Here is a 13,282-nt window from a genome sequence, read left to right as displayed (position 1 = left end):
CCTGGGCTCAGATGCCTGCCCTGCCCATCACTGACTGCTGTTAGGTAGGTTACTTACAGCACGGCCTCAGTTTGCTCATCAGTAACAATGGGCTTAATTAACAAGCACATGTAAAGCACTTAATAAACAGCCTCCCATGTGACAGCCATTCAACAAATGACAGCTGTCACTCATGAAAGAGCTGTGGCAGTGGGAATACTCATAGTCCCAGTGGGTTTGTGCCTCACAGCGCCTCCCACAGGTTATGAAGGAATATAGGGGTATTTTTTGGAAAATACCTCCATTCCATACAAAACGGAAGATGCCCACCTAAAACATGATTTTGGCCTCTCTATTTTTACATTTTCAACTTCTTTAAAGACTTTGAGTTTCCCACTGTAGAAAACTTCACCTTCAATCACGTTTCCAGAAACTTCATTAGACCCGTGAGTTACTGCCTCTGTCTGGATCACACACCCCCTCAGAGGGAGAACAGTAAGTTGGTTGGGGGGCTCACATTCAGCTCTTTTCTAAATAGGAACAAGGTTCATAAACTGATTCTGTGAGAGAGTTCTGAAGGCCAGAGGCTGGGGTTACCACTCAGAATAAATGGGGGTGCCTCTCAGCCCCCTCAGCCCACACTACTCCAATCCCAGCCTGGGCCTCCCTCATCACCACCCCGTCCGTGCACCTGCCTCATGTCTCCTTGAAAATTCTAAGGGCATTCAGGCCTCCAAAGCCCTTTTTCTGACACCTAGTCTGTGCATGACACTGTGCTGGGCACAGCTGAGGGAGGTGCTGCTGTCGTGGAGCCCACAGTTACAGAGAAGAAAATAATCTTTAGGGTCGGGGCTGGATGGGAACACAGTGAACATCTAACTAAACCCCTCGTTTTGTGGATGAGAAAATGGGGGCTCAGGGACTGACATGACTTTTCAAAGGCACATGTGAAGTTTGCGGCAGAGATGGCCCCAGCACCCAGGGCTCCGGCACCTAGGGCTCTGACACCCACCTGTTTCACAAGTGTCTGTGCAAAAATGCCAGTTCTGACTCGTCAGTTGGCAGAGGAGCATAAACAGGGGCTGGGAACCCAGGTGAGGATGAGACAAACTCCAGCCACAGGGAAAAGGAAAAGCCGGCTTTGCAGATGAGGTGCTGACTGCTGTGGCCTCAAAGAAGGAAGAAGAGGAGGGTTTTTGACAGTCTGGGGGAAGGGAACAGAAGGAGTATTTCAGACAGAGGGCAGGAGGCCGGAAGGTGCAGTGGAGCGGGGTGGAGGCTGTCTGTCTGGTCAGGATGGGGAGAGGGAGGTGGAGCCAGACAAAGTAGGTGAGATTTAGATAGGGCAGATGCTGAAATCTGGGCAGGGAGTCTGGACTCAATTCCGCTTGGAGGCTGTGGAGCAGGGGACACTGACAGAGCAGGTGCTGGAGGGGGACAGGCCCGGGGTTAGGATGAGCACCCCAGTCTACAGGATGCATTGACTGGGACCCCTACTCTCTTACCCCCTTCAAAACCTCTGCACATGCCCAGCCAAGGGGAGAACTCTAGGCTCTTCTAACTCCTGATCCGTGGAGGTTTCCACCACACAACATCTGTAGCTTCGGGAAGGGCAGGAACCAGATGCCTGATTTTTTTTCCTATTACCCTCTGGCTCCTTGTTCATTTCTCATGCCACACTCCAGACATGATAAATGTTGTTGCTGTCCAAGCTGTGGGGTAAAATGAATGTCCACCCTTTCATAACCTCATGCATTTTTAACTGCTCAAACTGTTGGCATCTAATGTTAATCAAAACAGAGCAGAAGAAAGAGAGATGTGATTTAGGAATATAATTTGCAGGATTTCTGCTTGAATCTCAGGACAAAAGACACGCTCTCTGGATTTCATTTTCACTAACTCCCTTAAAGGTTTAATCTATCCTTCTGCCACCAACAACCCTGAAATATGATGAAAATGAATGATATAAATTTTGAACTGGATTAGCAAAACTCAGTTATAAATTATTCTTATTAAATCTTTCCCATATGCCATAATACACTGATATTTCAAAAACCAAAATAAAGTGCAGAGATGTAACATGGCCACAATGTTCTCACTTTGTGCTCATGCAAAGCACTCTGCGAGAGGATTTATCTGCAGTATTTGTGTAGTTCCTGGCTCGGCGCTGGTCTGCTTGTTGTTTTGAATTTTGTCTCCCTCCCCCACCCCCGCCAGGATGGTGGTTGCTACTGTAATTCAGTGAAAATATAAAAGGAAGTTATCAATATAAAGATCTAAAATTTGTGATCAGGAATTTCTATATTCCTTGTGTCGCCTCTAATAAAGTTTCAAACTGAAAGGAGAGCCTTTTCTCTCTCAGCCTTCCTCCACAAAAACATCTAAAGAGGGTAGCAAGGACCTGGGAAGGGGCTACAGTTCTGTCTGCCAAGACGTATCCCTGTGAAGATGTAATCCTGGTGCAAAGCCCTTGATTAAGAAGTCAAGAAATTATGAAGCAATTTCCAAGTCTGGCAAGATGGTAAGCTTAGAAAATGTGAAAAACCTCCCATTATGAAAATATGGATAAAATGCAATTTTTTTCTTAACATGCATAGCTAAGTGTGCAAGAGAGCAAGCAAGGTAAATGTCCAGGTGCCAAAACAGCAAAGGGATTGAGGTAAGCAGGAGAGTTGGTACTGTGACTGCCCTGGGGATGGGGGTGTCCTTCTAAGGTAGAGTAGAAGAAAGACCTCTGTGAGATGGAGAGTGGGGACACAGATGTCTACATAAAGCTGGGACCCTTGAGAAACTATTCTCGAACTCTAAGAGAAAGGATGAAACAAGGAAAAAATCTGCTCATCAGCACAGGAGACAAGGACACTGTCAGCCTCTGCCTGGGCTCTAGGTTAAATAAAGTATAAAGTTGCCCCCTAGAAATATAAAACAAGGCCAATGTCTTAAATACTTTGAGGCCCAAATTTATGTTGCCACAGACTGTAAGAACTCTTCAGCTAATAAATTAATGCAAATATAGGTTTCATTGTGATAATATCCCTGGGCACAAGCAGAAACAAGTGCAAAATTGCTCTGGACAAGAAAAAGACACATAGGAGCCCCACACAGAAAAGAAGCCACTCTAAAGTCGAATTATGTTTTTAAAAGTTACAACACAGAAGACTAAATATTCCACACTGAGTAGGAGTCAGTAGACACAAAATAACCAGCAGAACCTCACAAAATGGAATCACAATCTAAAAATAGTATAAATACATTTAAAATAAGTAAAAAAGAAATATTTATATACAAAAAATAGGAAATCCAAATAAGACACTCTGAAAAAAGAAAATACAGATCTACAAAATAACTAAATAGTACTTCTAGAAAAAAATAACTATTGAAATAAAAACACAATGGGCACATTAAACAACACATTAGATGTAAGTAAAGAGAAAATCAGTAAACTGGAAGATAGATTTGGGGAATTTAGCAGAATGCAGCACAAAGAGATACAAAGATAAAAAATATGAAATCAGGGTTGAGACATGAGCATGGAAGGACAAGTTTCAGCAAATGTCTAATAGGAATTCCAGGAAAAAGAATGACAGAAAGATGATAATCAAAGTGATAATGTCTAGGAATGTTTCAGAATTAAAAACATCAATATTCATTTCAGTGAGCAATGTAAGTACTAAATAAGACATACAAAAAATGGATTCACCTTTAGACAACCAAACACATTGTGTTGAAACTGAGTAATACCAGAAACAAAAAGAAAACCTTACTTTAAAAATTGAATTGCCTAAAAATGAGTAAAACTAAAAACCTATTTTTCAAGAATAAAAATATGAGGGTATTTCAAAAAATTCATGGAAAGATTCATATTATCTTTTAATTCTATTTTTCTACAACTTTTTGAAGTGCCCTCATAAAGACTAGAAAACATAGGAATAAAATCTTTAAGATGCGGGCCAGCCCAGTGGCGCACTGTTACAGTGCGCTGCTTGGGAGCGCGGCGGCGCTCCCGCCGAGGGTTCAGATCCCACATACAGACCGGTTCCCGCTCACTGGCTGAGCGAGGTGAGGGTGCAACACCGAGGGTTGCGATCCCATTGCCGGTCCTGGTCCGGTACGGGCACGACACTGAGGGTTGCGATCCATTGCCAGACATGAAAAAAGACAAAAAAAAAGGAAAAGATGCAAAAGAAAAATAACATATAGTTCATCATTCTCTTATGAGATAAACTATTATTTAGGAATAAACATTAAAAAATTTTCCAGACGAAGAGTTTATCACTTATATTCCTCACTGTAAAAACTATAAAGAAGCTCCTTCAGAGAGAAAGAAAGTGAATCCAGAGAAAAGAAACTGATACACCTCAGGTAATTCTAATCATGTATCAACTGTATAAAACTGTATTAATGACTAATTGTAGTGCTAACATGGGATAGGTAGTGATCAAAATTAAAACTTTTAAAGTATTCCCTTGTATTACCTGGAGGAGAAAAAGAGATGTTAAATAAATGTATATGTTAAGACAAATATGTGTGTTAGAAAACCCAGTCAATTAAAAGAAGATAAGAGAGAAGGGAAATAAAGAAGCAAAGACAAAGTAGGACTAATACAAATCACAAATTAGATGACAAATATTTCCAAATATATCATACTACAATAAGTGTAAATAGTATAAACTGACCAGTTAAAAGACTATGACTCTCAAGGTGGATTTTTTAAAATTAAAATAAAATGCAGCCAAATGCTATCTATAAGAGATATACCTAAAAATATTGTTACAGAAAGTTTGAAAGTATAAGGGTGGAGTAAGATGTATCAGTCAATGAGAAATATCAGTCAAGTTAGAATGTGGTTAGTATTTATTACAAGCAGAATGGTACAGTAGTTAAAGATCATAGGCTCCAGAGCCAAACTGCCCGAGTTTAGTTTCAAGCTCTTTTGCTTACTAGCTATGTCATTGGAGAAATGTTATTAGTTTCTCTGTGCTTTGGTTTCCTTATCTGTGAAATTGGATGATAATAGTATTTACATCATTTGATTGAGTCATTTTATGTGATAGGGCCTGGTGTACAATAAGTACTGTGGAAGTGTGAGCTATAGCATTACTATTATCATTATATTAACAAACATTTTAAAAAGACTTTAAGGTTAAAAAAAGCACTATTATAAGGGATACAGAGATTTATTTCAAAAATGATAAAAGGAACAGCTCTCCAGGAAAATAAAACAATTCTGAATATGCGGGCACCCGGTAATATAGCCTTGAAAATCCATGAAGCAAAAATTGACATAATTTCTGAGAAATACATCAAATTCGCAACCATATTTGGAGATTTTAACATACCCCTCAAAAAAAATGATGAATCAAGCACAGAAAAAATTGTTTGAGATAAAATATTAGAACAACACAATTACCATCTTGGTTTATTGCACATATAGAGAACTCTGGACCCAAGAATAAAAGAATACACATTCTTTTAAAGTAAACTTGGCCACACATTATGAAACAAAAATGTTTTTTTTAAAAAAACCAATAAATTTATATCCTGAGGGATATATTACTTTAATATTCCAAATATGTGACTTTCTAACAAAAAAAAAAGAGGAAAGGTTTAGCAGGCAAAGCCTGGCAATGGGAACTTGGGGAAGTAAATGATCATTTCTGACTCTTGGTTTTCTTATCTATAAAAGGAAAATATCAATTCCTCCACCTGGGATTACTACCAGGGTCAAATGAGACATTCATATAGTCATTCAAAAATATTTATTTTGTAACTGGCATATTTATTTATTCATTCATTCAAAAATATTTATTTTTTAACCGTTTTTAACATTTCTGGTAGAAATGCTGCAGGGTATAAGGCAGACAAAAAAAAATGAAACAAAACAAAACCCTGCCCTCATGAGCTTATATTCTAGTTAGGGAGACAGATAATAAGCAAAATTAAAAAGTAAAATGTATAGTATATTTGACGGCAGAAAATATTATGGAGAAAAATAGACGAGGTTAGAAAGTACAAGGGGAGAGGGGTACTTTAAAAAAATCTTTAAATAAGATGATCAGAGAAGACCTCAGGGGACAGATTACATGTGAGTGAAGTCCCTGAAGAGGTAATGCAGCAAACCACGTGCCTATTAGGTGGTGGGGAGGAAGGCGCAGGAGAAAGGCAGACACCCAGGCAGCGGGACAGTGAGTGCAAAGGCCCCGCGGTGGAAGCATGACTGGCATGTTTGGTTGGCCATGAAAGCACTTTATAAAATCTGGTGTGCCAAAGTAATATTATTTATCAGCATATTATCTTTGACATAATATTTAGCTCCACAGTGGTTACCTTCTTTCTCGTAAGGTCTCCAAAAATAGTTTCCTAATGCTCAGGCACTGCTCAAGTTCCATTTTAGAATGAGATAATGAGAGCTATGAGCCTCCTCAACTTCTCCCTCTCCACCTAAAATCACCCCGAGGTCAGCCTCCCTCCTGACCTCTGATCTCCCAGGAAGCGGTGAGGACTTCGACCGGATGATGGAAGTCAAAATGGAGAGGTACAGAGAGGTACCGTCTGGGGGCAAGGGAAGTCAAAATGTTTCCTAAGAACATAATAAATCCTCTGGTTCAGTTTTCACTTGGAAAGTTTTTCTGACCTTCCTTTCATATACCAGTCTCAGAAGTATGTCATTTTTCTAGGTTTTGTCTTAATTCATTTTAACTGTTTGCTTTCATTTCAGTGATAAATCTAAATGCATATTCTAGATCCTGTGTATGGCCACCTTTTCACTGGCTACGAGGTTTCAGTGCCCATATGTGCTTCTGGGACAGCACTGAACTTTTATTGTTGTGTTTCCCAAACAGGCTCATGGAATCTTTGGGCACCAAGGGTTTATTTTCAAGAAGGTAGAGTTTTAGGATTCAAGAAACACTGACTAAGGTGAAGGTCTGCCTACATCCTCTGGACGTCCACTGTCCCCAGAGGAAGTAATACAAAGTTATGCCTCTGGTCTGCAAAGTTCTCCCCACACTTAAGTGGCAAATACTGATCATCTCAGAGGTTGTGGTACGTTAGTTTCCTATGGCTACTGTAACAAATTACCACAAATGTGGTGGTTTAAAACAGCACAGATTTATCACCTTATAGTTCTGGAGATCAGAAATCCAAAATGAGTTTCAAATATTAAACTTTATTCCTTCCAGAGCCTCTAGGAGAAAATCAATCTCCTTGTATTTTCCAGCATTTTCCAGAGGCTGCCTGCATTCCATGGCTCACAGCCCCTTCCTCCGTCTTCAAAGCAAGCAATCACATTATTCCCACCTCTACTCCAATGGTCACATCTCCTCTAACTCTTCTGCCTCTTCCCCATTTATAGACACTTGTCATTACATTGGGTCCACCATGACAATCCAGCATAATCTCCCCATCTCAAGATCCTTAACTTAATCACATCTCCAAGGTCTTTTGTCATGTAAGGTAACAGTCACAGGCTCTGGGGATTAGGATGTTGACAATTTGGGGGAGTTATTATTCTGCCCCCCACAGGGGCCATTACCAGAGGGTCTGAGTCACTGAGCACCTGTGCACACAGAGAAAGAAAGGAAGTTCATCGTGTGCACTTCCTTTAATTTAAGATCTACATAACTGAAAGGCCTGCGGTCCTCTGAAGGTGCATGCTTTGCCCTCATTTATAAATAAAACCAGGCTTACCCACCCCCAACCAGTTACAGCCCTCTATTAACTGGGAGCAGAGGATAATGTTAATCAGGACTCTCATGTGCATAATCCTGGAATGCATCCTGCAGTCCTGGAATCTCGAGGGAGAAGAAAGATGGAAGGCCACACAATTATGTCCTTCTCCCCATTCTGGGTGCTCAGAGCCACCTTGATGTGTGCCTGTCTGGGCCAGGCATGAGGCTCCTGAGACAGAACAGTTAGTTTCCCAAGGTGGCCTCGTCCTCAATTCCAAGAAGTTGTTCTTCCATACACTGGTTCTACTCCCTACCTTCCCAGGAAATGCAGAAGTTAGATCCCTTTTTTAAAGGGCAGTTCTTCAAAGATTCAAGAATGGCTCTTACATCTGGTTCCTCCAACCATTCACTCCAGGACCTGTCGGCAGCCCCCTGCATTCTTCAGGGTGATGGAGAGGAGGCTGCGAGGCCTGATCTCTGACCCAGGAAATCAGGCCAAACCCCAGATCTTCCCCTTCCTCAAGCAACTTGAGACAGCGCTTATAAAATATGAGTATGAACCTTGGGGCCGGCCCGGTGGCGCACTGCTACAGTGCGCCGCTTGGGAGCGCGGCGGCGCTCCCACCGAGGGTTCGGATCCCACATAAAGACCGGTTCCCGCTCACTGGCTGAGCGAGGTGCGGGCGTGACACCGAGGGTTGCGATCCCGTTGCCGGTCCCAGTCCGGTACGGGCGTGACACTGAGGGTTGCGATCCGTTGCCGGGCACAAAAAAAGACAAAAAGGAAAGAAAAAAAAAATATGAGTATGAACCAAGTCTCAGGCCTCACCCCCAGAGATTCCGACGCGGCAGATGTGGTGTGAGATCTGGAGTCTGCATTTAAAGAGATCCCTAATAGGTTCTGGTACAGTTCATGAGCTGACAGGTGGGGAATTCTGGACTCGATACCTCTTGGAAATGATGATCTGTGGCTCTTTAAATCATGTCCAATTGGCCTGTGCACTTCTCAGGTTATCCCTACTTCCTCTGAAGTGCAGAAAAGAACGGGTACCATTTTTTGGCTAGGGTCTTTCTGGTGGCCACGCCATGCTGTTGACTGAGGCCAAGGTTACAGGAGACTAAATCATGAAGTCTTTCATTCACACTGTGGCTACACAGTCAGCCTCCCACCTCCTTGCACGGGGCCCTCTGAATCAGCTCAGGCATGGTTCTATCCCGCCTCACTAGACAGCATGGATGGACCTGCCCACCTGCACCACACAGTGCAATCCACACCAGCGCAAACTGTGAATCAGATGCTACCCACTCCTCCAGGGGCTCACAGCTCAGAAGGAGAGGCAGACCAGCAAGGTTACTGTTAGAACACAGTGCAGTAAGTGCCCCAATGGCAAGGAGACACAGCCACAGCCGACAGACAGCCGCCCACACCATGATAACCCTCACCCGCACCACTCAGCACCTACCCACACCCCCCACCACTCACCTCCCACCCACACTCACACTGCTCACCTCCTACCCACACCACCACACTACTCACCTCCCACCCACACCCTCCTGCTCACCTCCTACCCACACCACCACACTACTCACCTCCCACCCACACTCACACTGCTCACCTCCCACCCACGCCACCACACTACTCACCTCCTACCCCCACCCCCGCTGCTCACCTCCCACCCACACCCTCCTGCTCACCTCCCACCCCCCCCCCCCCCCCCCCCCCCCCCCCCCCCCCCCCCCCCCCCCCCCCCCCCCCCCCCCCCCCCCCCCCCCCCCCCCCCCCCCCCCCCCCCCCCCCCCCCCCCCCCCCCCCCCCCCCCCCCCCCCCCCCCCCCCCCCCCCCCCCCCCCCCCCCCCCCCCCCCCCCCCCCCCCCCCCCCCCCCCCCCCCCCCCCCACTCACCTCCCACCCACACCACCAAACTACTCACCTCCTACCCACACCCCCCACCGCTCACCTCCCACCCACACCCCCGCCACTCACCTCCCACCCACACCACCACACTACTCACCTCCCACCCACACCCCCGCCGCTCACCTCCCACCCACACCTCCACTGCTCACCACTCACCACCTCCTGATACCCCACACCTACTGTCTGCCTCACTCCACACCCACTGTCTACCTTCCCACACACCACATCAGTCACTACCTACTCCCACCCAATACCCCTTCACAATCTGCCCAGATCCCTGTGGACTCAGTACCTACCCAAATCACACCCACTCACTATCTATCCCCACGCCAAGCCCACTCATACTTACTCTCACATCACCTCTACACTGACAAAAGATTTTCCATTTTTTTCAACTTCAGCTGCTCAGACAAGCCCCAGTCCTTGTTTCTCAAGGTCGGCCTTCTCACCACTATGTGTCAATCACTCAGGTAGACATGAAGTTCCAAAGCCCTTTAATCCCTGTTGCCCTGTTGACCTTTCATTGGTTTGTTTTCTCAGCTACTTACCTGAAAACTTCTCAAGTAACCATAAAACTTGCATTTTTAACATCTGCCTAAAACATTTCTTTCTCAAAATCCCAGTGTTATCACAGATGCTGCAATGTGGTCAGCACATCATCCACTGGAGGTCAAAATTGCTTACCAGGACAGAAAATAAATGGCAGGCACAAAGGGCACAGCACCTGGAACCCACACTGAGGAAGACACTCAGCTCAGAGGACGGTGGAAGGCTCATTGGCTGAGGGCTTTTCAGTATGGTGTTCTCTGACCAAGCCAGTGGGAAAGTCTGTCATGGGAGCTCTCGTGAGCTGAGGGCACCAGAAAATCATACAGTAATCGCATTCCACAAATAATGCTCTACGGATGGTATTAAATGACATATGTGTGTGTATATATGGTCCTTTCAGGGGTGGCTAACTTGAACGGTGAAGGATACATACGAATGTCATAGCCATATGACATAACCATTCAACTCATTCCATTAACTTCCCTGGCTTTAATTCTAGGCTCACAAAGTACCTCTGTTTATTGTCTGGCTATTAAAATGTCCATTAGACATTGCTCCCTGATCAGTGAACACATTTATCAGATTCGCTTCCTTCCCATTTAACTACTGAACCAGAATTTTATGATGTATACATCAGCTGGGGTTATTATAGACCCTCTAAAAGACTGATCTGGGTATATTACCAAATGAGCTCTCCAGCCAGCCACAATGACAACCACATGCCTCAGGGTGGTGATCACACCCAGGTCCTGAAGCTCCATGAAGCCCATCTCAGCAACCACTGGCCTTCCTGGATGACACTGCTATCCTGCTACGTTCTGATCAAAAGCCAGCATTATCCTAAGTTCTGTACATGTTGCATCAGTCAGGACAGGCGAGGTTATGCTGCAGCAACAAACAATCCCCAGATTTCAAAAGCTGAAAACACCAACAGTTTTTTTTTTCTTATCCATGCTATGTCCCATGTGGGTCAGCTAGAAGCTCTCTTCCACATCATTCTCAATATGGGACCCAGGCTGAGGAAGCAGCCACTTTCTGGAGCTTTGACTATCATTGGAGCAGAGGAAAAGGGAGAATATGGTAAGGCACCTACTGACTCTTATAGCTTTTATGCACTTTTCTCTGACCAAACAAGTCACGTGGCCACATCTAACTTCAAATGAGCAGGAAAATGCAATCCTACCATGTGCCCAGAATGAGAAAGAGCCAGAACCTTTATGAACAGAATTAATAATGACCCCACATATAGTGCTTATTCCTTCTTGGAGCAATCCATTCTCAGTGCTAACTATTTTGAAAGTTTTCTTACAATGAACCAAAATCTGCCTGTTCAAGTGCAATGTTCTATGCACTGGGGATACAGCAACAAATAAATCAAAGTCCCTGCCCTCCTAAGATGCACACGATAGTGGAGCCATCTGTCCATCAGTCCTTGTTCAGCCGAACTAACTCTACTCCCTCTTCATTTTCTAATCCACTCAGGAAGCACTTACCAAGCACCTACTTATGTGCCAGGTACACAGGTCTGGAGCTGAGAAAGTTACGGTCCTCCTGGAGCTCACATTGTAGGGGTTAAATTAGCCATCAAGCAGGATCAGATACAGGTGAAAGGTGCATGACACGTTTGTAACACAGAACTAGGTAACCACTACATTTCATTCGAAACACTTAAAGAGGGGCTATGGCATTTTCCAGAGAAGGATTCCAGTAATTCTCAAGCTATATTCTAAAGAGTCCTTGGGGGTTCCGGAAGAGTTCTTCGTATACTTAACTTTTATAAAAGATTTAATTTAATTTAAAGAGTTCTACTCTTTAAAAGACAGAGAGAAGAGAAAAAAGGGGGAGGGAGGAATTCAATATCTGATTTGATGTTCTCTCATCTTACACATGTGAAAACAAACATGCAGAGAAGTTAAATAACTTACCAAGGTGATATAGTGGGTTAGAAGCAGGCCTGAGGAAGAAAGCCAGCTGCTTCTGTCTTAAACTCCATAGTTCTCTCTTTTTTTTCTTTTTTCTTTCTTTCTTTTTTTTTTTTTAAATTTACACTGCACTGAGTCTGCAAGGTAAGCTCCAAAAAAAGATTTGAATGCCAGAAGGAAAAGGTAATCAGTGGGCTTTAGCAACATGTTCACAAAGGAAGCTGGGACCTTTTCCCAGCTGATTTGAAAACACAACATCACCACTTGGCTGGAGTAGGGAGCAGGGCATTCTCCTTCCTTCTCCTGGTCAGAGAATGCCTGCCACCAGGCACACAGCCATGGCTGCAACACTGGTGGCGTCTGCTTCACATTTGTCAAGATTCAAGAAAGGGCTCCTTTTGGGAATCCTGAGTGAGAAAACCCTCAGACTAGTTTTGTGTGCTGTGGATAGTGACAGGCGAGACGTTTCAACATCCCAGGAGCATGAATGTTTCAGAGGGAGTATCAAAGACTTAATAAAAATAAAGGCTTTCAGAAGCTGGAAAGACACATCAATTTTGCATCTAGCATTGGCCAGAAAAATAAAAGGCATTATATATCTAAAATTCAAAGGGAATGTAACACCAACAAAGAAACCTTTGTCTGTCTTCCAAGTATTAAGTGCTATACACTTCCCCCCCCCAAACTCATCAGAAATGCAAATAAACTGTTCAATCCATTCTTTCCCTGTTAAATGATTTATTTTCACATAGTCCCAGGTCTGTACAAATCTCTCAGACACACACAATAAAAATCAGACTTTATCTACGAGACACAAAGTTTTCCCTCCAGGCTCCAGTAACCCAAGAAAATCTCTAAATTTGTTCTTTCTGCAGTCTTGCCACCCTCTCCCAGCCTACGCTCCTTGGATATACAAGAAGAAACTCCACTGAAGGGAGTTGTTCAACGCCAGACACCCTACTCTCTCAAACCCACTTCTCTTATTTCAACAATCCCCAAACTATTGTTGCCGGGCTCTCAATGAATGGGTGGCCTGGAGCTCATTCCAAAAGGCATCCTGTGGCCACAGCAGCCAGCTGGCTGGCTTCTACCTGCACAGTAGGCTCCAGTGATGCTGGTGGTCACAAAAGTGGGAAGGAAGGGTCATTTACTGACCTCTCCATCAGGAAGAGGTGGTAGTGGCAGCTTGTTTGCTGGATGGAGGTAAGGGTGCATAACTGGCCACATAATCTGCTGCCAAACTCCCGC

The sequence above is a fragment of the Galeopterus variegatus genome, unplaced genomic scaffold (genome assembly GCF_000696425.1).
Source record: "Galeopterus variegatus unplaced genomic scaffold, G_variegatus-3.0.2 Scaffold934, whole genome shotgun sequence".
Taxonomy (NCBI): Eukaryota; Metazoa; Chordata; class Mammalia; order Dermoptera; family Cynocephalidae; genus Galeopterus; species Galeopterus variegatus.
The sequence above is the reverse complement of the archived record's forward strand: the minus strand, read 5'-3'. Positions refer to the sequence as shown.